Source organism: Colossoma macropomum, unplaced genomic scaffold (assembly GCF_904425465.1).
Source record: "Colossoma macropomum unplaced genomic scaffold, Colossoma_macropomum, whole genome shotgun sequence".
Taxonomy (NCBI): domain Eukaryota; kingdom Metazoa; phylum Chordata; class Actinopteri; order Characiformes; family Serrasalmidae; genus Colossoma; species Colossoma macropomum.
The window spans coordinates 24,054-51,353 of record NW_023495656.1 but is presented as its reverse complement, the minus strand read 5'-3'; the positions used below and the strand labels follow the sequence as shown (position 1 = coordinate 51,353).

Here is a 27,300-nt window from a genome sequence, read left to right as displayed (position 1 = left end):
TGTTATGACTTTTACATCAGTATACATACCCCACATTACTCATATCCAGTCTGCATTGAAATATCTGTGAATACATTTGATCAACACTAGATGGAGCAGTAAATCAATATATTACCAGTGATCTGCACTGATCTGTCACTCAAAGACTCTTCTGTTCTTCATCATTCTAAATCTTATCTTGTACCACAGCGACTTAAGATATCCTTTTCCTCCTACATCATTAGAAGCTCTAATAAGTGAACTTTGTTCTGTTGCTGGGCATAGAACATAAACTAATGTTTCTATAATAAAGAGATTTCACAGTATGGTGTACATGATGAGAATAAAGTTGGCTAGAAATTTAAATATAACCCTATTTCCAAAAAAGTTGGGACGCTGTGCAGAATGTAAATAAAATTAAAATGCAATGATATGCATATTTGACCATATTTATAAAGGAAAATACTTCAAAGACAACACATTAAATGTTTGAACTAAGAAATTTTATTGTTTTTTGAAAATTATATGCCCATTTTAAATTTGATGCCAACACATACCCAAAAAGTTGGGACGGGGGCATGTTTACCACTGTGTTTCATCACCTCTTCTTTTAAGAACACTGTAAGCGTTTGGGAACTGAGGAGACAGACTGTTGTAGTTTTGAAAGTGAAATGTTTTCCTTGATACAAGATTTCTGCCTCTCAAATTTTTGGTGTCACCAAACCCAGACTTACCATTCAGACTGGCAGATAGAGAAGCGTGATTCATCACTTCACAGAATGCGTTCCCACTGCTCCAGAGTTCAGTGGCAGTGTGCTTTACATCACTTCCCCCTCCCTCATTTTGGCACTGTGCATTTTGATCTTAGTCTTGTGTGTAGCTGCTCAGCCATGGAATCCCTTTTCGTGAAGCTCCTAACCCGCAGTTCGGATGTTCTTCCAGGGGTAAACTGGAACTCTTTAGTGAGTGATTCAGCAGAGGATAGGCACCGTGCGCTTCAGCACTCAGCAGCCCCGCTCTGTGAGTTTGCATGGTTTACCGCTTTGTGGCTAAGCTGCTGTTCCTCCTCGACGCTTGCATTTCACAATAATAGCACTTCCAGTTCACAGGGGCAGATCTAGCAGGACCGAAATTTCACAAACTGATTTGTGGTACACACGGCACCCTATAAAAGTGCCAAACTTAAAGTCAGTAGGAACACATTTGTTTCTACGCTCACTGTCCATTTTATCAGCTTCACTTACCATATTATTGAACTTTGTAGTTCTACAATTACAGACTGTAGTCCATCGGTTTCTCTGCATACTTTGTTAGCCCCCTTTTACCCTGTTCTTCAATAGTCAGGACCCCCACAGGACCACCACAGGGTAGGTATTATTTGGTGGTGGATCATTCTCAGCACTGCAGTAACACTGGCGTGGTGGTGGTGCGTTAGCTTATGTTGTGCTGGTACGAGTGGATCAGACACAGCAGTGCTGCTGGAGTTTTTAAACACTTCAGTGTCACTGCTGGACTGAAAACACCACCGACCGGAAAGATCTAGCCAACAGTGTCCTGTGACCACTGATGAAGCACTGTAGGATGACCAACACAAACTGTGCAACAACAGATAAGCTTCTGACTCTGACTTTACATCTACAAGGTGGACCAACAAGGTAGGTGTGCCAAATAGAGTGGACAGTCAGTGGACACTGTGTTTAAATGTTGTGAACTATGCCAGGTTTCCAAAACATATTTCTTAAGGCGGCACAAGACAATGTCCTATTACCTAAAGACACTGTTGGGTCAACTTGAAGCACAATGAATCCTGAATGGTCATCCCCAAGACTTTTATAGTATGACTGACCTCAGAGAGGTTTTTATTGTAATATTTTTTTTTTACATAATAATTAATGTGTAATTCCATGTATCAGCGTGTGTTTGTAGATTTTTATATGGACTCTAGTTTGATTCTGCAGTTAATGCTCATCTTTGAATGCTGAAATGCCTCTACTGGCACTCAGTGGTACTACAGGTTAAATACTATTTGCTGGGTCTGCAAAGCTCAGCTGTCATGAGCTCAGCAATCACTCCAGCTTCACTGCAGAATTTAGGAGAGTTGCTCTGAATTATTGTTTCAAACACACTGAAATAAACAGAGCTCCACATCCTGACTTGATTCTGATCATGTTTCTTTGCTGATTTAATTTACTGCTTGTATATGAAAGACGCTCATCTTCCCTGAATGATCGTTCACTCTGATTGCTTCTCTGTGATTCTCAATCAGAAGATTTTATATGAGGTTTAAACTGAGATGAACCCAGATGATCTGTGGAAATCATCACAAGAGTTCCTCAGACAGTGAAGCAGCAGCCAAAGTGCAGAAAATAAACTATAAACAACAGCCGGGAAATCAAGGCGATCATAAGAAGCAAAATAATTATATTATTGTATTTAGATTTGAGAAAATAAAATATCAACAGTAGTGATTATTTTATTCATTTATTTCTCTTGTCTGCTTAAAAGCTGAAATCTATTTTAAACCACACTCAGTATTTCATTAAGTACTGAACATCCCAACATGACTAAAGAATCTCTGCTTCATTTAAAATAAAATTTATTTCTTATTTAATGTAAAATGCATTTATACAGTGATAAGTAAGAACAATGTGTGAATTTTTCATGGATGAAAACATATGTAACTTTTGTAAAACATATCTACATTTTTCGCATGTACCGTGACATTTCAAATATTCTTTTATTTTGTTATATATTGTTACGTCCAGCTACAGGCTCATGTGACCATGGATGCAGAAAGGCTCATGAGAAGCACTGGACTTGCAGTAAGAGAGACTTAAATCTTGTGAATATTTGTGACTGTGTGGATATTATGTGTGCAGCAGGGTTGGTGTGTGATTCTGAGCTGGGCTGTGGGGTATTTGGGGGGTGTTCATGTCTATCATGTGTGGGAGACACACAAACAGCAAATGGCTGTTGCTTCCCAGCCATTTCAGTCAGTGCTGGCAGCTGTTCTCACTGCTGCTGTGTTCAATAAAAGAGATTTCCTCTAAAGCGCTATGTTTCCCGCATCTTATTCTATGATGAAGTATTTGAACATTTATATATATAAAAAAGAAGTTACAATAAAATAAGTGAAAATAACTAATCACATTGGACAAAATCTGTGCAAATAATATCATACAGTGAAGTGGTTTTGAGCTTTTCTTTTACCTGAAAACTTCTGCATTTTTATTATATAACAGAAAAATGATTAAAGCTAAAACATCACTTTCTAAAGCTAATTTGAAAGCATTTTAAACAAACAGGTGGATGTGATTCTACATTTAGTGTTCATTTATATCCTCACTCTTCTGTGACTGCATACTGACTTTGATCTTCATCAGTCTGAGCTGTAAGAAAAAAAAAGAAAAAAACTCTGATTAAAAATGTTTCACTGCCCTCATCTGGTAGTTTTTCACTTCACATTTTCCTAACATAATAAACAATTTTTCAAACACATAATTATGTAAAAATAAGTTATTGAGTTTTTGGTCAGAGATTCTTAGTAAGTTACAGTTGGAACATTATAATCTCCTTAATCGGCTTGAGTTAATAATCCTGCTCCTGTCAATCATATTTGAAATAACATGCAGTTATGACTATAGAATAAAATAATTCTATGATAATTGTAGGGGTGTAATGATTTTCCAAATCCATGGTTTGGTTCAGAACAGTGCTTTTGTCAATTTTTTTTTGGGGGGGTAGGGGGTGAATAAGAAAAAAAACAGGAAAAAAAGTCTGTGTTTTATGAAATCAACAATTTAGAACACTAAATAACATGGTAGATTAACACATAAATTAACACATAAATTAACTATGTAAAAGTAAGTAAGTAAATAAATAAATAAAATAATTTCTCGAGACCAGTCAAAGTAAATAAAAAATAATATAAAATAAATAAAAATAAAATCTTCTCTGAAGTTTGGTCAGAAATAAATAGTGGTTGATATATTCATTTAAGGTTACACTGGACCTAAATAGTCACATGATACACAGTTGGAAGATGATAAAATAGTTATAATGTGTAATATTTACAAAATACACAGCTTGACCCAAATTTTACATAGAATAATAATTTCATGATTTACATGTGTTACAGTGTTAATTGTGAAGTGGAAAATGAGTTTTGTTACATTAGTAATGTAATTAGAGCTAAGCAGGCTGCACCAACAGTGGTGGCAGCTTGTTAGCATTCGCATTTCTTTACATTTCTATTAGACTATGTGTCACTTACAGTCATACTGAAAGAGTTCTTACCTCGAGCTCTGTAGCATTTGACCCCCAGAACAATGGACACCAGCAGATATGGAGACACTGCCATTAAACTACTGAGCAGACTGAACACTGAGAATGAAGCTCCTGAATTAGACAGACCTGAAACACACACACACACACACACACACACACACACACACACACACACACACACACACACACATTCACATTACTTCTGTAACCTCCAGCTACAAGCTAGAAAGAATGACTTCATAGAGTCACACATTACTGTATGTGACAGAAAGTTGTCAGTGCCTCATCCTGAGATGAACTAATGCAAATTTTGGGTGCCTTCCAGACCCTCCCAAGAAATTGATTAATATGTATCTTTGTACTCAGTTACTTTCAGTGAAGCAGGAAATGAGGAAATCTTAGTCATTACTTTTTCCCTTTACTGTCACTGAATAATTAACTAATTAATTAATGTGTTGTCTCAGTGATAAACTACTAACAATGATAGTTGTATATCCCACAGCAGTATTTTACCACAGCATGTGAGGGCCATGAACTGGCTGGTCAGTGCAGGAGTTTAGGTGCTTCTCTAGTAGCTCCCATGTTCCAAAACGAAAGAAGAACTTTTCATGAACCGTCACTTACCTGGTAGTACCTGCCTCTACATAACAAAGTCTTACATCCAAGGTTTCTGGAAGATTCTCAGGCTAAAACTTAAAATTAGCACAAGACAATGACACCACTACTTTAACAGAGTGTACTCAGCCAAACAGCGCTGCCCTAACCCTGGGTTTTCTTTGTCCTTCTCACTTTTAACTCCTCATTTCATCCTCTTACAACAGTAACCCACAGGCTCACTTTAAGTGAAGTTCTCTTATATTGTAATGAATTATGAAATAAAAGTTAAAAACATAAAAAGACAGTAATGAAATTGGAGATATTTCATGACTACTACACTGCTTTAAAGATACTGCTGTATTGAAAATTCTATAAAATGGGTTTTAGGTTAATATGTGATTATATATTCAGTAAGTGTTTGTCTTATTTCCTGATCTGTGTTGTCTCTGCTATTGATAAATCTGAGCTCTACAGACTATTTAAACAAAACCACACCAGACACTGCTGTGAGAAATGCTCCATTCACCACCTCCTAAACACTGTACTACCTTATACAAACCCCACTGTTAATGATTTAAACACTGCATTTTGATTATATCTGTATTTCGCACCTCTGATTGAGATCCAGCTCTGTGGTGACTCTTCTTCCTCTGGGTGTTTACAGTGGTAGAGACCTTCATCTGACTTTGAGACAGTACGGATGGTCATCTCTCCTGTAGTCTGAGTCTGGAGGAATAATCCATCTTTATAGAACTCAGCTGTGAGGTTTGAGGACTTTGTTTAGTGATATAAACAGTGTAGAGTCAGAGGATCTCCTTCAGTCACAGGATGAACAGGACTGTCCAGAATCACATTATTATCTAGAATGTAGAAAATGTTACACTTTATACAGTAAACAATAACAACAACATACATATCAGTAAAATTTGGTTGACAGACAATATTGACTATATAAAGATGCTCATTCTTTTGAAAAGTAAAGACTCATACAGTCTTCAAAGGCTGCAGAGTTTGTAGATGTTTGGTTTAAAGGCCGACATACAGTGTGTGATTTTAGAAATCAGTCTCATTGACTGGCTGTGATGTGGGCTACAGACATGTGGGCTCTGTCTATGGACAGTTTCCAGTGGTGGACAGTAACTAAGTAAATGTAATTTGAAGTAGTTTTTTTATATATCTGTACTTTACTGAAGTATTTCCATTTTGGGCAGCTTTTTACTTTCACTCCACTACATTTCAAAGTCAAATATCTTACTTTTTACTCCACTACATTATGCAGAATCTGTTGTTCCTTTTGGCTTATGTGTGTATAAAAATGTAACATGTCAAAATGAAAAAGCGCAAAGCAAGAACACCAATCAGGGCACAGCGTGCACTTTGATTGAGCTTGTTTTGACCTGTTGGACATACCGACCCAGTGCAAGCACACGGTTCAACGTCAGTGCAGCAGCGTAAAATATTGGGAGTGTCTATTCAACATAAATGATGGAACTAACCTAACTTTGTGTAAATAAACCACAAAATAAAAATATGTCCACATATGAAGTTGTGACTGACGTGTCTTTTTTCTGAATTTATACAAACACTATTTCATTTTATAGTAAATTTGTTTTGGCTAGTTTATGTTTATGAACAGAGACCTACAGATGTAGTATAGTAAAAGAAACTCATTTGTGTGTTTAAAGCAAGTTTTTATTAAACTTAAACTTGTAACTAAGTTGCAAATAAATCTTAAACTGAAACTTTGCTTGTTTGCAAAACGTTATTTCATGGCCACTTGGTTCTACCTAATGGAAATTGTTTGCCTTCAGTGTTTTGCGCTCATGATAATTTTAATAGACATCAGCGTCAGACTAATTAATGCCATTCTATTAAAAGATTGGTTTAACAAGAGTGACACTGGAGTATTTTTGCCTAAAATGAGTTAATGAAGCAAGAATCTTATTACAAAAACGGTAATAGAACATTAGAGTCATAATTAATCTTTTAGTACTTTTACTTTCGATACTTAAGTACATTTGAAGGCAAATACTTTTGTACTTTTACTCAAGTGGAGGTCTAAAGGGAGGACTTCAACTTTAACTGGAGTATCTCTACTTTAACTTAAGTACATGCTCTGACAGTTTCTAATAAACAACACTAACATTTAAGATTCTCTCTACAGTCTGTGGTGCAGAAATCCTGAAGAGTAAGATGAGAAAAATGAAAGTGCATTTCTGAGTCTAAGTTCAACTTTGCTATTTTTTCTGACTGTATAACATACCAAAAACAGGCGATAAGTATTTATAGCATCACTTGAATAATTCTAGCCATCAAAAACCTCCAAAAAATCTTCTGCAAACTTTTTTCCATTGGAGTAGTAAAAAAAAAAACACTTAGCGTGTTACACCAACTTTGACCTGCAGTGGTGGCCCTTTTTTCTCCTTTTGTCTTGGATCCAGGTAATAAATAAATAAATAAATAAAGAGTAAAAAAAATAAATAAATAAAAAACAGCCACCCCCTGCTGGTCAAAGGTGGTGTAACATTCTAAAGGATAGCCAATATTTTATACTGTAGTGGGAAAGAAATGTGACGTATTTTTTTCAGGGTTTTGATGCTAGATGCTAATATTTCTAATGATGCTAGAATTATTTTGTTGGCTCATTTGGGTATGAGATACAAGCAGAAAAAATAAAGTCAAACGTAGACTCAGGAACACATTTTCTTTCATTTACTTTTTTTCATCTTATCCTTCAGGGCTTCTGTATTACAGCCTATTTTGCAAAGACCATTGGAATAAATCACTCTATTAACTATTATAGCTCACAATTCTGTACAAACAGAGCAAAGTCAGCATGTACGGACTTTGTTAACAGAAGTGTCAACTTTTTCCTCCATCTTGTTAGTGTGTTCTCCTGTGTAGGTGCAGTGGTTGTGACTGTGTGTGTGGTTTGAATGTGACTGTGAACAACTGGTTTGTGAGATCTGCTCAAACTGCAAGACAACCAACCCAAATTTCTGATGTCATATATCCCTCCGGCTGTCCGACTTCTCAATTGCAGCTTGTTTGGGCAATTAATTAGAGTTCGCTTGCCCCCTCACACTGCACATCAAACAACAACCAATAAAGCTGAAACTCAGCCTGATCCAGAAATATAGTCAGATACAACAAAATCAGGCTCAAAAATTACACATTATATGTCTGGCTAAATCCTACCACAGTCCAAGACATGCAATCAGGTTAATTGGACATGCTAAATTGCCCCTAGGTGTGAGTATGTGTGTGCATGTGCTGTCTGTCTGCCCTGTGATGGACTGGCGGCCTGTCCAGGGTGTTTCCTGCCTTCCACCCATTGATCGCTGGGATAGGCTCCAGTTCCCCCCGCGACCCAGAAGGATAAGCGGCTTAGAAAACGTGTGTGTGTGGCTAAACTCATGTGTGTCAGACTCCAGTGCTCACAAGCCAAAGCACTGCAGACGTCAGCACTCTGCCTTATTAAACACACCAGATTCAACGCATTAACTAATTAGCAAAGATTTTGTGAATTGAATTCAGAGTGTTAGATGAGGAAAAACACATATTTCTGCAGAGCTGTGACCCAGAAGGAAAACAGTTTGCAAGGCTTGGTCTGACACAGTAAACACTTCATGTAGACTCACTGTGCACTGTGATGTTTACAGGATTGCTGCTCTCTCCAGATTCAGACTCACACCAGTACACTCCAGTGTGGGATGTGCTGAGGGAGCTGATGTTGCATGTAGATCCTGTAACTGATCCCCAGCCTGATGAACAATCTGACACCTTCTCACTGAGTGTGAATCGTCTCACTCTCCATCCAATAGAGTCACTCTGTCCCTCACAGCTCAGTGAGAGAGAGTCAGTAATAAAGTGTTGAGTTCTGCTGGGACTGACCATCAGAGAGACTGGAGGAGAAACACCTTAGACACAGAAATGACCATTTAGATGTTCTTTATAATTCAATTATTGTTTTGTTTAAGACAAAGTATACTGAACACATTTAACTGTAATCTGATAAGAATAGGAGGGTATATTACAGAAATATCCTACCACTGAAAACTGATCTGTTTTGTCACCGCGACAGCTTGAGTTAGGACTGAATTTAGTACAGTAACTATTATAGAATGACAGTTCTTAAGTTCATAATTGTATCATAACTCTAGATTAAAAAAAAAAAAACAGTACTACAGATACATCAACAGAATTTCCTAAATACTGTTCTATCTTTAGGATAAACCTCAGTGGTGCCTCAGTGGTGGAACTTCTGCTTTAACCTTTCATTTCTATTGTTTTAGGCAACTGTGACAGGCAGCATAACAAATTTAATCAAACTAGCATAACGATGTTACGTGTATTTATATTGCAAAACAGTGGTTTGAGCTGTTCTTCTTTCTGCAGTTCAAAAATCTCAGACACTGCAAACACATTCTCCACTGTTTCTTCTCATTATCTTGGTGTGTTAATATTGATGAAAACTCACCAAATAAAACATTACAATGTTACAATATTATAAAGGTGAATAATGAGAAGACTGAGATGAACATGTGAGACTGTTTATTAGGAGGAATAACATTAGTACGGTTCACATGCTGGTTAAAGCCTTGGGATGGAATTGGAAATTGAAACAACAGAGCGGCAACGCCCTGTTAAACAGCACAGGCTGCAGTTTCATAAGTTCCAGTTTATCACACTTTTATTTTGTTTTGACTTTTTTGGTAACATTAGTGTTCATCTGGCTAACTACACAACAGTTGAAATAGATCTTGATCAAGTAGTTTAGTAGTCTAAAAGGTGCCCATCTTTATCTCTGTACCAGCCGAATGTCCAGCCTGTAGAGAAGCCTCTGACCTCACAGCTTAGAGTCTCCTTCAGTCAGACAGCTCTGTGGAGACACTCTCAGTACTGCCTGAGCTCTGTCTGTAACACAGCGATAATTTACTTAGACACAAAAACAACCTTACATAATAGAATGATATCACAAAACAACCCACAGACTCACCTGATACAGTCAGTGTAACATCATCACTGATCTCTGAACTCTGAGAGTCACTCCTCCTCTCTCCTCTACAGGTGTATTTACCACTGTCAGACTCTACAACACTGAATGAATATTCTGTTTTATTATCAGAGGAATGAACTGGAGGGTTACTGTCACCATCTTTATACCAGCTGTAGCTCCACTCAGTGTCTGTGTGTCCTTGTATGTCACATCTGAGAGTTACTTTCTCCCCAGTAAATATCTGTCCAGGAGACACCAGGATCAGTGAAGCTTTTGGTCTCTCTGTACAATTACATCACATAAATATTACTGTAAAACAGCCAAATACATCCTGCTCTGGCAAATTCAGATATATTTAATGAAAGTGTTTTGTCATAATGATGTGCATATTACAGGATTATAACACTGGATATGTACCTATCACTGTGAGAGTCACTTCATTACTCTAGTCAGATTGTCCTTGATCATGGTTTCTGTGACCATAACATTTGTATTTTGAACTCTGATTCACTTTGATGTTTCTTATGATGTAATGCTTTTCATCAGAATGCTGAGGTGGAGTGTTATCACTGATCCAGACATATGTCCAGTCAGTTACTTTCTCTCCTGGCAAGTCACATGTGAGTGTAACATTCTCTCCACTGAATATTTGTGGCCAATCAGGCTGCACAGTCAGATGTGGCTCTGGATGCACTGTGAAAATCAACCAGCAAACACATCTATCACTAAATCACTAAAAATCTGCATGTCAATCAATGAGCACAATCTTTTTGGCTGTTATAATCCTAACATCTACACACAGCAGTTTAGTAAACATAAATCACCTGGAGCATGCCCAGTTTGGAGAAGTGAAACCAACACTAAAAACAGGAAACAGAGAACATGATATTAGCAAATAAATAATTCCTAATAATATGCCAAAATCTAAGCAAATTTAATGAAACTAGCTGAAATAAAAAACAATGTCCTTCCAAAATAAACTTCCTTCACAGATGAAGCTGACAAGCCTGACACATTTCCACTCAGGCCACTATGCCACACACAGTTCTCACATTTAAAGTGTAAATTCATTTCCGCCTCGTGATAGCGGTGCTCTGGTGAACCAGGCCAAAGCCATTGAGTTTTCCAACACATCAGGGGACTGAAACAACACTGACTACCCACATCACTGTCGATTTAGTGACTAGTAAAAATATTCTTGCAAAACACCTTACAGACATAAAAATGCGGCTCAAGGTGCATCACAAAAATGGTACACATTCTTCAATGCAGACTAGAGTCTTATATTCAAAGAGAACTGCCAGATATACAAGCAGAATTCAGTGAAGCCAGAGAACAAGAAACAAAATTGTTGATGCACATAATTAAAAAAGCAAAGAAATAAAAGAAGGAAGTCAATGAAACACAATGAAACACCTAAAATAGCTCAGCCAGTTTGCATTGACGTCCCTGTAGTTACTGAATAATAAGCTTTAATATGTAATAATATGTAAGCTTTCATCTGTGTTGACCACAAAAAAATTATGGTATGTGCTCAGGGAAATGGGCATACCAGAGCATCTCATTATTCTACAGAGGAACCAGAACACTGATCAACAATCTACAGTCATGACAGAAAATGAACAAACACACTGGTTCCACATCAGCAAATGAATTAGGCAAAGCTCTATATTGTCACCGCACTTGTTCCACCTGTGTCCTGAACAGGTTAGTAAAGTAGAACTGTAGGAAGATGATTGAGGATTCAAGACTGGAAGAATCATCACTAACCTTCAATAAATGGATGACACAGCACAAATAGCAGGAAATCAAGATGTGAAGGTCTTAGGAAGAAAAGTTCAGAGTGAAAATATCAGACTTCAGCTTATTATGAAGAAGACAAACGTCATGACAATGAGGAAACACTGCCAACTTTTTGCCAACATTTATGGTGAAGATGTATAAGTGGTCAACAGATTTTGCCTACTTAGATCAGTTACTAAAAAAATCCAGTGGTCAAGAAATACGACAAGGAGCTCTTAGCAGAAAAAAGATGAAGGAGCTTAAAAAGATCCTCAAATAATGTCACTCTACAAAAGATCATTATTGTCCAGGCTATGGTCTTTTCTGAGACTTTTTATGTATGTAAAAGATGGACGATAAAAAAGCAGGAAAAATATTGATGACTTTGAGCTTTGGTGCTGGTGAAGACATGTGAGAGTGTCTTTGATGGCAAAGAAAAGAAATAAATGGATCCCTTATTAAATCAATCCTCTCCTCTCACACAAAGCCTAGATAACCAAACAGAACTCATGGACATATGATGAGAGGAACCAGGTCATTGGAAAAGACCATTATGCCCGGAACAGCCGAAAGCAAAAGATGTGTATATATATATATACATACATATATATATATATATATATATATATATATATATATATATATATATATATATATATATATATATATATATGTCTACTAAGCATTAATCTCAATTAAATACACACACATTCATATACACACACGTAGATTCACTGATAAAGCTGAACAAACAGAACACACAACCTCATCACTTACACACTCAGATTAAATATTAGTATCTTCATACAGCAGCTCTCACTCTGTTGAAGACATAAAGAGAACATTTACTCACAGAGTATTACAGAGAGTGACCTGAACTCCATACTGTCCCCGTAATGACTGACTGACTGAACAATGCTCAATGCTCAAAATGAGATTACCACAGTCTGAGTTCAGCTCTGGAGTGCTCATCAGTGCAGGAAGCAGCAGCAGATGTTGCTGGACTGCAGGTAAAAGGCAGTATCAATTGGTGTGTGTGTGTGTGTGTGTGTGTGTGTGTGTGTGTGTGATGTCTGTCTGTCTGCCCTGCGATAGACGGGCGACCTGTCCAGGATGTATCCTGCCTTCCGCCTGATGACAGCTGGGATAGGCTCCAGCACCCCACCGCGACCCAGAAGGATAAACGGTTTAGACGATGTGTGTGTGTGTGTGCGCGTGTGTACGTGCATCATTTTGAGAGCCATAAACTCTATCAGAAAAATGAATCTCTCCTCTAATAGTCAGTCAGTACCACCTCCAACATCTCCACTTCAACACCTCCTCCCCCTCCTTCACTGCTAAACACACACAGCTGAGAATAGTAACCAAACCACAACCACACACTCATCTCTGCTCTCAGACCTCTGATATTCACTCTGTTTGTGTTTATGGAGGACTTATAATAATCTGTTGTTTCCTGACAACTAAGTAAATAATATTTAATAATATGCTGAACACTTAAAGGGCCCAGGTGTGTGTGACCTCTCTCTCTCAACCTGCTAAGGTCCAGTTAACACTAGGGACGTGAAAAAACACAAATGTTACAATTTAATAAAAGGACCAGTAACATTAACAGTATTGAAATGGGAATCTCACAGAATATTCATGACATGCTGTGACATGTCAATTGTTGTTTCTGCAATGATATTGTGTTTTATGAATGTGCAGTTCATTCTTTTTCCTGAGTTGTAGGTGAAACATCAAAACATGTCATATTTTATCTCAAATTAATTGTAAAATCATGCCTGAAACACTGGAATGATTTTTAAAGTTGTATGACACACTAGTTGCATAATGTGGACATGATATTAACCAGACATGACAGGCACTTGGACACTATCCATGTCTAAACCACATAAAAGTCACAACACCTCAAGTTTCCTATTTTAGTTCTGAATTGGGGTCTGTCATTTTCCAATCATCAATTTTTGAGTTGGACTTGAGTTGGACACTGTAAACTGTAATCAGTTGCTCTTTACAGAACTAACTCTCTGTGTGTTTTCTTTTTCTTTGCTGAGTTGAACAGCTGCCCACCCTGTGTGGTCTGATGCTGTTGCTTCTTCTGCCTTGATCGGGTGCCCACTTCTCACTGTACAACGCTTTGCAACTCACCTGTATGAACTGACTCTTCTGGTGCTGCTGCTGCTGCTGCTGCTGCTGCACAGACTCAAACTATCTAATTAACCATTGCTCCACCTGTTTTCCGGGTTTTGTATTTTAATATTTTATACTAACGCTGTTTGCTATGCGGTGTCGACCAGAGGAGGATGGGTTCCCCTTTTGAGTCTTGGTTCCTCTCAAGGTTTCTTCCTCTTGCTCTTAGAGAATTTTTTTCTTGCCTCATTGGCAACGCTCATGGGAGCTTTGACCTGGATTTTTCTCTAAAGCTGCTTTGTGACAACACCTGTTGTAAAAAGCTCTACAAAAATAAACTTATACTTGACTTTGACTTGACCTTGTCTCGAAATGCTGTAACACTCTAGAACCTCACTGTTTCTTAATGGAATACAATCTTCTACTTTCCAAAATTAAAGGAATGTCCTGCACAAATGGCTAGAAATGTTTCATTTTTGTTTTTAGCTGTTCAACTCCATCCACCCCCATTCACTGACGACTTGTTCAATAGCACCCTCTGCCATTTTATGGTAATGTGTTTGATATAACGGGAGGAACAGAAAGTGGCCAGGCTCCCATAAACATGCTCTGTTGCCACTCCTAATCAAACACGTCTAACAGTCTAAAAATACATCCAATGAAATTGTCACAAAAAACCTACTGTGTGTGTCTGCTCTCCACATCCTCTGAGTTACTGCTCAATATAAAGAAGTGCAGTATGAGCTCAGTCTGATTAACACACTGTTCACATACAACCCTGCAACTGTACAGACTGTAATGTCAGCAGAGGCTCTTATCAAACGCCAAAATACAGTTTCTGTTAGAATGAGACATGAATGCATTGATGTGAACTGTTTTAGTTAATATCACCATTAGTAAAGCACATAAAGATCCATTCACTCAAAAAAGCACAAACAAATCAATGAAATATTAAAAGGCAGCAAGAACATCAGTACAAAATAGATAGAACATATTAACATGTAGTGAAACGATATTTCATCAAAAATGCTTATAAATGTAAAACACTGTTAAAAGGTTTATAGATATGATAAAGATTTACTTTAATCATATTTAAGTAAGTTTTGGTGGACTACAGGGAGATGGCACTATAGTGAGCTACTCCAGCTCAGAGCTCAGAAAGTACTGAAGCTGCTTTTTCACACTGAAGTTTCAGACTTAATGAACTTGATGAAGGTGAGCTGGACAGTTCAGACTGTGCTCATCAAAAGCAGATGTTTGCTGGTGATGCAATTCTCTATATTTAACACCAATAAATCAAAAACTCTTTCTTGCTCAAAAGAACCCCTCCCTTTTAGTGGACAAAAACTTATTTTTACACAAATATACAAAATGTACATCTTTATAAAGAAAAACACATCACATTGGATAAACAACTTTTTACAATGCATCAATCAAATATGTAGACGATAAACTATAAACGATCATACTAGCAAACTGATAAAATAGTATATAATCAGAACAATTTATGCTCTTACTGGCTTTAAATATTTGAATTTCCACATTCTTACTAAGCTAGCAAATGTCTTTATATCCCAACTTGCCGGCTGATGCTTCATCAGGTTTAGCAAGTCAAAAGCAGGACATATGCCTTTTCTATAAAGAAGAGCTTCTATTTTTCTCTTAGCATATTGCTACTGCCAGTTAAATGTAATACATACATATATTAGCCAAACTGCTGTTGCACATGTATACATATGATCAGCTTCTGGCTTGTGTTCTCTCACATCTTCAGCAATATTCTGCTTTTGTGCTCACTCCTCATGGACCTTTAAAAGAACATCACCATTTCGAGCTTGCTTTTCACACTTAGGTACTTTATATATTGTGTCTAAGAATATACAATATTTTAACTGTAAATTAGTCCTGCAAAGTCAGTAAGGGGCATTTAAAAGGCAGAACAGCTTTAGAGAATGTATCTAAAATATACAGCCCTAAATAAGCCTTTACACTCAGTTTACTTAGCAAAATAAGATATGTGACTTATTATGCTGCAATATTTTCCATTTGCCTTTTAATCTAGTACATCTGTTGTACTGGAATTTCTCCTACCTGCAATTTGTTCTTTTGTTTTCAGTTAAAAACATATGTTGAATCACCAAGACCTGTAAAAAGAGATGAAGAACAGTAAAAAAGCTTTATTTATTCATTTTGAATTAGGACACCCTGAATACAGGCTGTTGTAAAGATATTTACAATTCAATTAAAAGTCAACGTTTATTGAGTTAGCTTGAAAAAGTCAGCTTAATGTTTTCTCTTTGATTTTCTCTTTTATTCTTCCCTCAAAACAATAAACTGCTACTATACTACAAACTAAAGCTTTTAAGATGAGTCATGATGCTTAATTACACATCTTCTTCCATACTGAGGATGACTGCTTAAGTCATTTTTATTTATTGTGCATGTAAATTTTGAAATATTCAATATTAAAGTTTAAAGTTGACGACGTTCCTGTTCACTTCTTTGTTATGTTTAGCTTCAAATTCTGGGTCATTGTGGTGTCATCAGTGCAGCCTGACACACACACACAGATCTCACACATCCATCAACATCCACAAACCGAGTGCATGACAGCAGTTCATGTATCACTTGTTCATTGCCTGTTGTTTCCTTTATCTCTGTATCTCCACATTTAAAACAAATTTTGTGAATCTTCAGCATACAAACATCATTCTGGCAAGAAAGATCCAACTGACCCAACACACATAAATGCAGTTCATACCAATGACATCATTTACTCTTACTAAGTAAAGTAAATCCTTGATTTTTGGAATTATTTAAAACAACATTGTCTCATTGAAATACATTACAGAATGTTTAGAAACTGTAAAATGATCTGTCAGCAGAACTGATGATATCATAATGGCTCATTCTCCCTCTCTCTTGTAATCCATTGTGATGTCATCAGCCTATAATCTGCCTATAATACACTCATGTTCTTACAACAGGAATACTTTGTCAGAGTACAGTCACCTACAAAACACTAACAAGTGTTGCCATTAAGGCGGATCTTCTGTTTTATGTAAATCTATGAAGTAGTGAGGAGTGATTTGCTTTGTGTTACTGCCCAGCATGGGGCTGGGTCATCTGCTAGACCAGCTGCAGCCCCCAGAGGGAGTCAGAGAGCTGCCCCCAGTAATAAATTGAGCCCTAGAAATACTACATTTTGCTAAAAGCTGAGACAGAGTGAGAAGAGAATGACGAGAATTTTGGAAATTATGTTCATTGAATGCATTTTGTGGTCAAATAAGAAAAAAAAACTATTTATAGTTTGACCCAAACACAGCATTGTTATGCAAACTGTGTGAGGAGTTTTATAATTGAGAACTCAGTGCTGAAAATTCTTGCTAGCAGTTGTATAAAAATTGTAAGATGGAGTTGTCCCTCCCTTTGCAGCTATAATGGCCTCCACTCTCCTGGGAAGACTTTCCGCAAGATTTGAAAGCTGTTGTTGCTGCTAGATGCTTTCATTTGGGGCAGATCTAGCAGGAAAGAAATTTCACCACTTGATTTGTGGCAAAGATGGCAGCGCCACATTAAGTCACTGAGCTCCTCAGTACAACCCATTCTACTGCCAGTGTTTGTCTAGATTGCATGACTGTGTGACTGAAACAACTGAACCTCTTTGGTTGACTCACACCTGTGATGTCATAAAACTTCTCTCCTGTGATGTCATGAAACATGGTTTTGAATCATGTAATCCTGCTGGTAATCACTCTATGTTGTATAATGTACATGTAATCTGATTACTGTCTCTTTTTTGTAACTGTAACAAAATACAGTTATGTTTGTTTTTGTATCCTGTTTATGCAAATCTGTTACATATATTCTGTTACTACCCAACCCTGATGATTGTAACATTTGACCCGTCACAAATCCAACTCCAGTTGAAATCAAACAGCATAAGCAGATTAGCTAGCCTTCTCAGAGTAACATAAAATAAAATAAAAGGGTTATCAAAGATTTATTAAAAAAAAGGTTTAGACAAAAAACAACATGGTTGGCTATGACTTTCACATCAATACCATATGCATACATATCCCACATTACTCATATCCAGTCTGCATTGAAATATCTAATGCGACGCATTTGATCAACACTAGATGGCGCAGTAAATCAATATATTACCAGTGATCTGTACGTCACTCAAAGACTCTTCTGTTCTTCATCATTCTAAATCTTATCTTGTACCACAGCGACTTAAGATATCCTTTTCCTCCTACATCATTAGAAGCTCTAATAAGTGAACTTTCTTCTGTTGCTGGGCATAGAACATAAACTAATGTTTCTATAATGCAGATATTTAACAATATGGTGTACATGATTAGAATAAAGTTGGCCAGAAATTTAAATAGAAGTTTTCTCATTCTGTACCATTGATCTTACCTTTGTCTGTGTTCTGCTTCAGCTCTGAGTACACAGTGTCAGCATTCACACTAGTCTTCTCTAAAAAGAAACAAGAAACCCAGAATTAGCTTCCAGAAAGATCTACAGCTAAATACAAATCAATAAATAGTGACTGAGGTCTGAATACCGAATGATTATAAGAATAAAAGACGAGTAATAAGATGTTCAAAACCTGTCAATGAGAATTTGTCCAGATAAAACACTGATTGATGTGACACTAAGTTAGACTTCATTTTGTTCTACCTTGTTTTTTCCTTGGTTTCTTCTTTGTTTTCAGTTCAATCTCAGCATAAGTCACTTCCATGGATCCAGTGTCAGCATCTGCAGTAGCAAAGAACACAACAAAGCAAATGCAGTTATAACCATCTCACTGACCTCTAACTTTCAGTCTTAAACAGCCCACAATGCCCACTTCCTTCCCACATAGAAACTGTTGCCTTTTCAGAGAGATTTCTCAACTCTTACATGTGCAGCCACTTCCTCTGTTTACATACGCTGACATTTATCATACAACATGTAATAATATCTGTTCATAAGGTATTTTTTTTTCTTAGCACTGTGATGTAGAATGTATCATCTGAGAGTAAATATAGAGGGATATAGGCAGAGTGTCTGTGGCTTTGCCTGACTGAAGTTTGGAGTGATTAGTTTCAGTCTGTGAATTCTGTCCTGCAAAATCTTTCCCTGATATGGTAGAAAAAATAGATGCCATGAAACATGTCTTTAGAGTCATAGATGTTGGTCAGAGATGGATGAATGTAGTGCAGACACATCATATCTGCTGATTTGGTATATTTAATACTACAAGCATCACAAATACCCAATCAGAACGTACCTTTGTTCTTGGATTTCTTGTTTATTCTCATGACCTGTGAGTAAGTGACATCACTGAGCTCATCTGCAGCATCACCTGATACAGAATACAGTGTGTTAGTCACTGCAAAACTAAACTTTTTTGACATGAAACAGTTACTTTTGTCACACTTACCAGCTCTTTCAATTGTGTCATAAACATGTGCATCTTCTACATGTGCAAAAAAGAACAAGAACAAAATTATACTGAACTCCAGAAACACTACATTAATGAACACTGTATAATTTGAAAATTGAATCACAAGAGATGTAAGATGTGTAAGTTGTCTTATTAATGAGGACATACTAAGTTGAAATTTCCATGATAAAAATATAGTACATAAATAATTGTTTAGATAAGAGGACCAGTTGATGTTTTTTCACACCTGCCTGCATTGATGTGTATCCAGACTGAGAGTCCTCAGCTCCTGACTCTCTCTGGTTCTGGATTGATGTCTGGTTGATGTTCTTCAAATTTCCTGTAGAGGGAGACAAAGATTCACTACGTGGTCAACAAATGAAAAAATGCAATAATATAAAAACAATGTAAACACATTTTATTCTGTGTTTCTTACTAGTGTTTTAATTGTACATAAATTATCTGAATGAGTTTTCAGACCTTTTCTGGTTCTGTAGAGCCACAGCAGAATCAGTAAGATGATGAACAACACAGCAAAACTCACTCCTACAACCACTCCAACCAGACCAACAGCAGATTCAGCAGCTGATTGTGTAGATGCTTAAAAACAGTAATTTACACAGATACAATAAAAAAGGAAAATGTTTCATTCACTTATTAAATCAGTTTTACAACAAACAAATGAAATAATGAATTTCTCACCTCTGACTGAGATAAAATGCCAAAAAAAAAAGAAAGTGTGTTTGTATCAAAGTTCCAACTTCGTTAATTTTTTCGAGCAGCTGGAAAACATTTTTAGCATCACTTGTACAAATTTCAGCCATTAAAAACCCCCCAAAAGGACTCCCTCACAATTTTTATTCCACTGCAGTATTAAAAATAAGCAGTCACTTAGCATGTTACATCAGTTTGACCAGTTTGCATTTTTTTCACCTGATTCACAAAGGGTAAAACATAAAAAATGTGCCCCCACACTGGTCAAAGGTAGTACAACAAATGCAACATAGGTGATAGACATTTTTTTTTAACCTAAATGTATTTTATTTAAATACATGACAGTGTGGTTTGCATGCAACTTCAACTGACGTGAGAAATCTGTCTCAATGTCCGACTTCTCAACCGGAGCTTATGTGAGAAATAAATCGAATGTGACCTTTGTGAATGGATTTCAGAGTGTTAGACGAGGGGAAGACGTATATCTGCAGAGCTGTGACCTGAAAAGAAAACAGTTTACAAGGTTTGGTCTGACATAGTATACACATCATTTAGACTCACTGTGCACTGTGATGTTGACAGGATTGCTGCTCTCTCCAGATTCAGACTCACACCAGTACACTCCAGTGTGGGATGTGCTGAGGGAGCTGATGCTGCATGTAGATCCTGTAACTGATCCCCAGCCTGATGAACAATCTGACACCTTCTCACTGTGTGTGTATCGTCTCACTCTCCATCCAGTAGAGTCACTCTGTCCCTCACAGCTCAGTGAGAGAGAGTCAGTAATAAAGTGCTGAGCTCTGCTGGGACTGACCATCAGAGAGACTGGAGGAGAAACACCTTAGACACAGAAATGACCGTTCAGATGTTTTATTATGCCATTTAATTCAGATGTTGTCTTGATAAAGTTGTAAGGAACATATTTAACATGAATAGTTAACATGAATAACATCGTTTTTTTTTAGTTAAAGCACACTAGTCATACAGCTATTCTTAGATCTGATCATTACATATTCATGTTCTTAAAAGGATGATCTTACACTTAAAATGAAAAAAAAAAAAACATTGTTTATTTTATCTGCAGTATTTAAATACTGTAAACTGTTTCACTAACCAGTAACACTTATCCAGAGTGCATCACTGTAGTGAGTGTAGTAGACTGGGTCTCCTCTCCCAGCTCTGCACCAGTACTGTCCTCCATCAGAGACACTAACTGAGCTGATGGTGTAGGAGTGTGTTTCAGTCTTGACCTCATTCTCAGGGTTCTGTGTGTGTTTGAACCAGTAAAACTTCCATCCAGCAGACTGATCCAGCTTACAGTACAGAACCACTGGATTTCCTATCAGTGCAGGTCCTTTTTGGCTTGATGTGAGTTCAGGTTTAGGTTTTTCTGCTGTTGGAGATGAAGAAACACAGTTCAGACCATGAAGAGTTCAGACACTGATCTTTACCGCAGTACTTACTCACCTTTAACAGAGAGATCCACTCTGTTACTGTTCTTTGATGATAAAGGTCTGTAATCTCTCTCTCCTCTACACCAGTACTGATCCTGATCCTGATCTGCTGCTGATCTGATGGTGAAGGTGTTTGTCTGAGACTGATAGACTGCAGTTCTACTGCTGCCTTTATACCACTGATATCTCCAGTTACTGTAAGACTCTATCTCACACTTCAGAGTGACTGACTCTCCAGTGAACGCAGGACTTACTGGTTCTACAGCCAGTGTAGCTCTGGGTAAAGCTGTGAGAACAGAAGAGAATATATTATTCATCCAGACCCATCTGCCAAAAACTGCATAGAAAATGGTTTAGGAACAGAAGGATATCAACATTCATGTAAGATGACAACAGATTTAACTTTTAAATGAAAATATAGATGTGTATGGTACCAACAGCAGTCTATTTAAATGATAATATCTAATTTTACAGTCAAAGTGCAAAAGCAGTAATCTTACCTTCCAACTTAAGAGTAACAATATTGCTGTGTTGTGATGATGAGGGTCTGTAATCTCTCTCTCCTCTACACCAGTACTGATCTTCTGCTGATCTGATGGTGAAGGTGTTTGTCTGAGACTGATAGACTGCAGTTCTACTGCTGCCTTTATACCACTGATATCTCCAGTAACTGTAAGACTCTATCTCACACTTCAGAGTGACTGACTCTCCAGTGAACACAGGACTCCATTTGGGTTCTACAGTCAGTGTAGCTCTGGGTAAATCTGTGGCATTAAGAAGAGAAGTATTATGTTTTACAGTGTTAGAACAGAAATATCTATATATCTACATGTGATATTATGTTTAGAATTATTCGTTTCTACGAGTTGGTAATAAAGACATAAAATGACAGTGAGCTCACCCTTTACAGTGAGTGTAACAGAGTTACTGTACTGTGATGATGTTGGTCTGTAACGTCTCTTTCCTCTACAACAATACTGATCTCCATCAATCACAGCATCTTCTCTGATGGTGAGAGTGTCTCTGTTTACAGTGTAATACGCAGTCTGAGGCACTGTAGTCCATCCAAACCATGCATCCAGTTTATACCACTGATACGTCCATCCATCATAAGTGTTAATCTCACACTTCAGAGTGACTGACTCTCCAGCAAACACAGGACTCTCTGGTTCTACAGTCAGTAGAACAGCTGTGAGACAAGATGAAGAACAGAATTTTTTCCTGTTATTTAGAGTCATTGTAATGTTGATGTGTAAAATATCTACACTAAAGTGATGTAATTCTGTTAATGGATATCAGGGTGAAAAGACATTTACACACACTTGATACAGTCAGTGTAACAACATCACTGATCTCTGATCTCTGAGAGTCACTCCTCCTCTTTCCTCCAGAGGTGTGTTTACCACTGTCAGACTCTACAACACTGTATGAGTATTCCCTTTCCACTTTAGAGGAATAAATTTGTTGATCTCCAACTTTATATCAGCTGTAGCTCCGTGATGTGTCAGTGTATCTAGTAGGTCTGTCTAGTAGGCAGAATCAGTGGAGCTTTTTGCCTCTCTGGATAGTTTTATTTATTAAATATTGTGGTGTCTACCACATGGCACACGTTCAGAGGGAGATAAAAGTGGCATTGCATGCAAAGTTGTATCTGACCGTTCTTCCCACGCCCTTGGAAAAGGACCTTTGTTGTTGTTGTTAGTTTGATTGTGTTACAGCTGAATTGTGTTATGTAATGGGTATGTTTTTTCTGTTGGAAGCCTTCCCCCCCCATTTTCCCCATAGTCTCAGTAGCTTTGTCTGTCTGTTCTAATAAAACATTTTTCCTGACAGAAAAATGGCTTTCCTGCATTGTCTTTCTGAGCCAACATCATAATATTGTTATAAAACACTGATAAGCGTTCTGCTCTAGCAAGTGGAGATTAATTATTTGAACTGTTACATCAATAATTATATTTTACAGTGCATGTTACTGTGCAAGTGTGCAAGATAAGACATGAACCTTTTACTATCAGATTCACTTCATCCGTATATTCAGCGAATCCTTGGCTACTTTAATGATGATAACACCGCATGTATTTTGACCTTTGATCCACTTTGATGTCTCTTGCGATGTGATAATATTCACGAGAGTAGTGAAGTACAGTGTCAATTTTGTGCCAGTAGTACATCTAGTCACTTATACTCTGTCTTGGAATATAACATCTCTCCACTGAATATTTGTGGTTAGATATGCTGCACAGAACCAAACACTGTAACAACCAGCAGGTGCACATTTATCACTGCACAGAACACACTGATGTGAACACAATACTCACACACACACACACACACACACACACACGCACACACACACACACACACACACATACACACACACACACACACACACACACACACACACACACACATAGACACACACATACATCACCTTGAGCATGCCCAGCTCGAACAAGTGAAACCAACACTAAAAAAAGGGAAGAGAAACAGAGAAACATGATATTAACACTGAAATCATTTCTTCCTTAAAGAAAATGCACAAGAGCAGCACATTTCAGACTATAAAGGAAGCATTAAAGATAAAAATGTTTTCACTCCATGAGAACATATTTTAAAAGCAATTCCAGGAAAACCACTAATATTTCCCCTTACATGAACGGGTTGCTAGTAAATGTATTTAAAGTGTGATGTGGTTCACATTAAGTTTTATCTGCTGATCTGAAGCTGAATGTTTTCAATTACACCTCATGATAGCTGTTTTCTGGTGTTACAGCACATTAGAGGATAGAAATAACACTGCTAACCTAAATCTTTAGTGACACTAACAGAGCAGTTTATGATCTAAACAGGCAAATAATTATAAATAATAAAAACATTATCACAAAGTATGAATATTTTCTTATAAGCCAAATCTGATCAGATATTTTTTTTATTTCTTATTCTACTTTTTTATTTCTGTCCTTCTTTTTTGTTATCATACACTTTGTAAAAATTATAGTTACGGTGCCTCTGTCCTGTTGTGTATAAAGAAAAGTCTATTGAACTTAATGCATCAGTTCAGGTTCAGCTTTGGCAGGAAGTCTACTTTCCACTGTCTGCACGTTGTTTAACTTTACTCTAATAACAGCATCATTTTTAGTTCAGCTGCAGCTTCATCTCCCTCATTATTCTACAACCCCAATTACAGGTTGGGACGCTCTGTAAAATGTAAATAAATGTAAATAAAATATAATGCAATGATTTGCAAATCTTAAAGACTCATATTTTATTCACAATAGAACATAGAACACATATCAGATGTTGAAAGTGAGACATTTTACCATTTTACCGTTTCATTTAACTCATTTAGAACTTGATGGCAGCAACACATCTCCAAAAAGGCGGGACAGGGTCGTGTCTACCCTTGTGTAGCAACCCCTCTTCTGTTAACAACAGTCTGTAAACGTCTGGGAAGTGAGGAGACCAACTGCTGGAGTTTTGGGAGAGGAACATTGTCCCATTCTTGTCTGATGTGGGATTCTACTGGATGGTCCCTCTGCTCTTGAGTCCGTAGGACACAGCATCCGTGGTTCCAAAAAGAATTTCAAATTTTGATTAATCTGACCACAGAACAGTTTACCATTTTGCCTCAGTCTATGTTAGATGAGCTTTGGCCCAGAGAAGATGGTGGCGTTTCTGGATTGTGTTGACATATGGCTTCATCTTTGCATGATACTGCTTTAACTTGTATTTGTGGATTGCACGGCGAACTGTGTTCACAGACAATGATTTCTGGAAGTTTTCTAAGCCCATGCAGTGATTTCCAGTATAGAATCACACCTGTTTTCAATGCAGTGCCACCTGAGGGCCCGAAGATCAGGAGCATCCAATATTGACCATCAGCCTGGTCCTTTGCGTACAAGGATTTTCCAAAATCTCTGAATTTTTTGATGATAGTATGTACTGTAGATGGTGGGATATCCAAAGTCTTCACAATTTTATGTTGAGGAACATTTTTCTGAAATTGTTCCTCAATTTTTAGATGCAGTTTTTCGCAAATTGGCGAACCTCTGCCCATCTTTGCTTCTGAGAGTCTCTGCCTCTCTAAAATGCTCTTTTTATACCCTGTCATGTGAGTTAGTTGCTCCTCCAGCTGTTTTTTTTATTAGTTACTTACATTTCCAGCCTTTTGTTGCCCCTGTCCCAACTTTTTTGAAATGTGTTGCTGCCATGAAGTTCTAAATGAGTTAATGTTTTTCATGAAAAGGTAAAATGTCTCACTTTTAACATCTGATATGTGTTCTATGTTCTACTGTGAATAAAATATGGGTCTATGAGATTTGCAAATCATTGCATTTTGTTTTTATTTACGTTTATTAACATGTTATACAGCATCCCAACTTTTTTGGAATTGGGGTTGTACATTTTGGCTACAAAAGAAACTTTATGCTTTGTGTTATTGACAAACACATCAACATGAAACAAACATCCTTAACACTGCAGCACAGAGAATCTAATCTCCAACAGCAAACTGAATAATTTGAGTAGATTTCTGTCAAGTTTGATTAGTTTCTGTAATTTACTACTTAAGTGCTTAAAAACTGAAATCAGAAATATAAATGGATAAAGTAGACCACATGACCTGTACATTCTGTCGTCTTTAGTTAAATTATGAGTCGATTATCTAGCAGGACATGATTTCTCGACAAAGGTTAAAAACACAAAATGAATTCAGCTAAACCACCAGTGTTTTTGTCTGCTGTAGAAGACCAGCATTCCACACTATGACTGAATTAAAACAGTGAATAAAATAAGTGCATGTGGAAAACAGCACAGTGTCTTCAGACTGATCTATGCGGTTTAACTCTCACAACTTTTTTCAAGTTTTGCGTTAGGACTGAAGAGGTATTTCTCCTCTAACTCTACTGTTCCACTCTGACTGCTGACTGAAGTACACACAGTTACTCAAACTGTATTATTATATAACAATACTTTACTGTATTTCTAAATACAGTTGATTTAAGTATTTGTACTGATGTTATTTCTGCACTCCTGTATTTCAAGTCATTACACTCATATGTGCTCTAATGTGGACCCACTGCTGTCTGTACGTAGTACAACTTGTAAAGTTATATGTGAAATAAGAAAAATTATATCTAGTGAGCTTCTTATAGCAAATGCTTGAATATTCATACAGACTGTTACAAAGTTAAGATTGTTTATCAAATGACAGCATGAACTGAACATCACAGCACAGGAGTTGCTGCACTGATACCAGTCATTGAGACTGACATCATCATGGCTAGAGAACGAGAACATGTAAAATGGATTCAAATGTATATTTATAGTAGGCATGACATGTTAATATGAAAATACCCCTGTGAAAGCAAATTAACAGAGCTAACACTTAAAAACACAGCCTCATCACTCAGATTAAATATTAGTGCCTTCATACAGCAGCTCTCACTCTGCTGAAGACATAAAGAGAACATTTACTCACAGAGTATTACAGAGAGTGACCTGAACTCCATACTGTCCCCGTAATGACTGACTGACTGAACAATGCTCTGTGTTCAACTCATCACTTCCTGAGAGAGAGAGAGAGAGAGAGAGAGAGAGAGCGAGAGAGAGAGAGAGAGAGAGAGAGAGAGAGAGAGAGAGCGAGAGAGAGAGCGAGAGAGAGAGAATGAATATGTTTGTCTCTAGAATGTTTAACTTCTCTTTTACTGCACAGTCCTGCTCCTTCCTCTTTTCAGGAAAAGCCCCAAGAGGTCAGAGGTCAATTTTAAAAATAAGACCAAAGACAGAAATCAGTCTCATGTAATGATCTCATTAAGCCTCATAAAGCCATTAATTAGTAAATAACTGGTTGCTCATGACTGCTTTATTAATCAGTAAAAGAATCAAAGTGACTTCTTTTACCACAGCTCTGCAGATAT

The 27,300-nt window shown here is 37.2% G+C and overlaps 1 pseudogene; it reads right to left on the bottom strand.

The window, feature by feature from the left end:
* Nucleotides 1-26,895, bottom strand: part of LOC118802693 — a 54,296-nt pseudogene extending 27,401 nt beyond the window's left edge.
* Nucleotides 26,896-27,300: the final 405 nt, after the last annotated feature.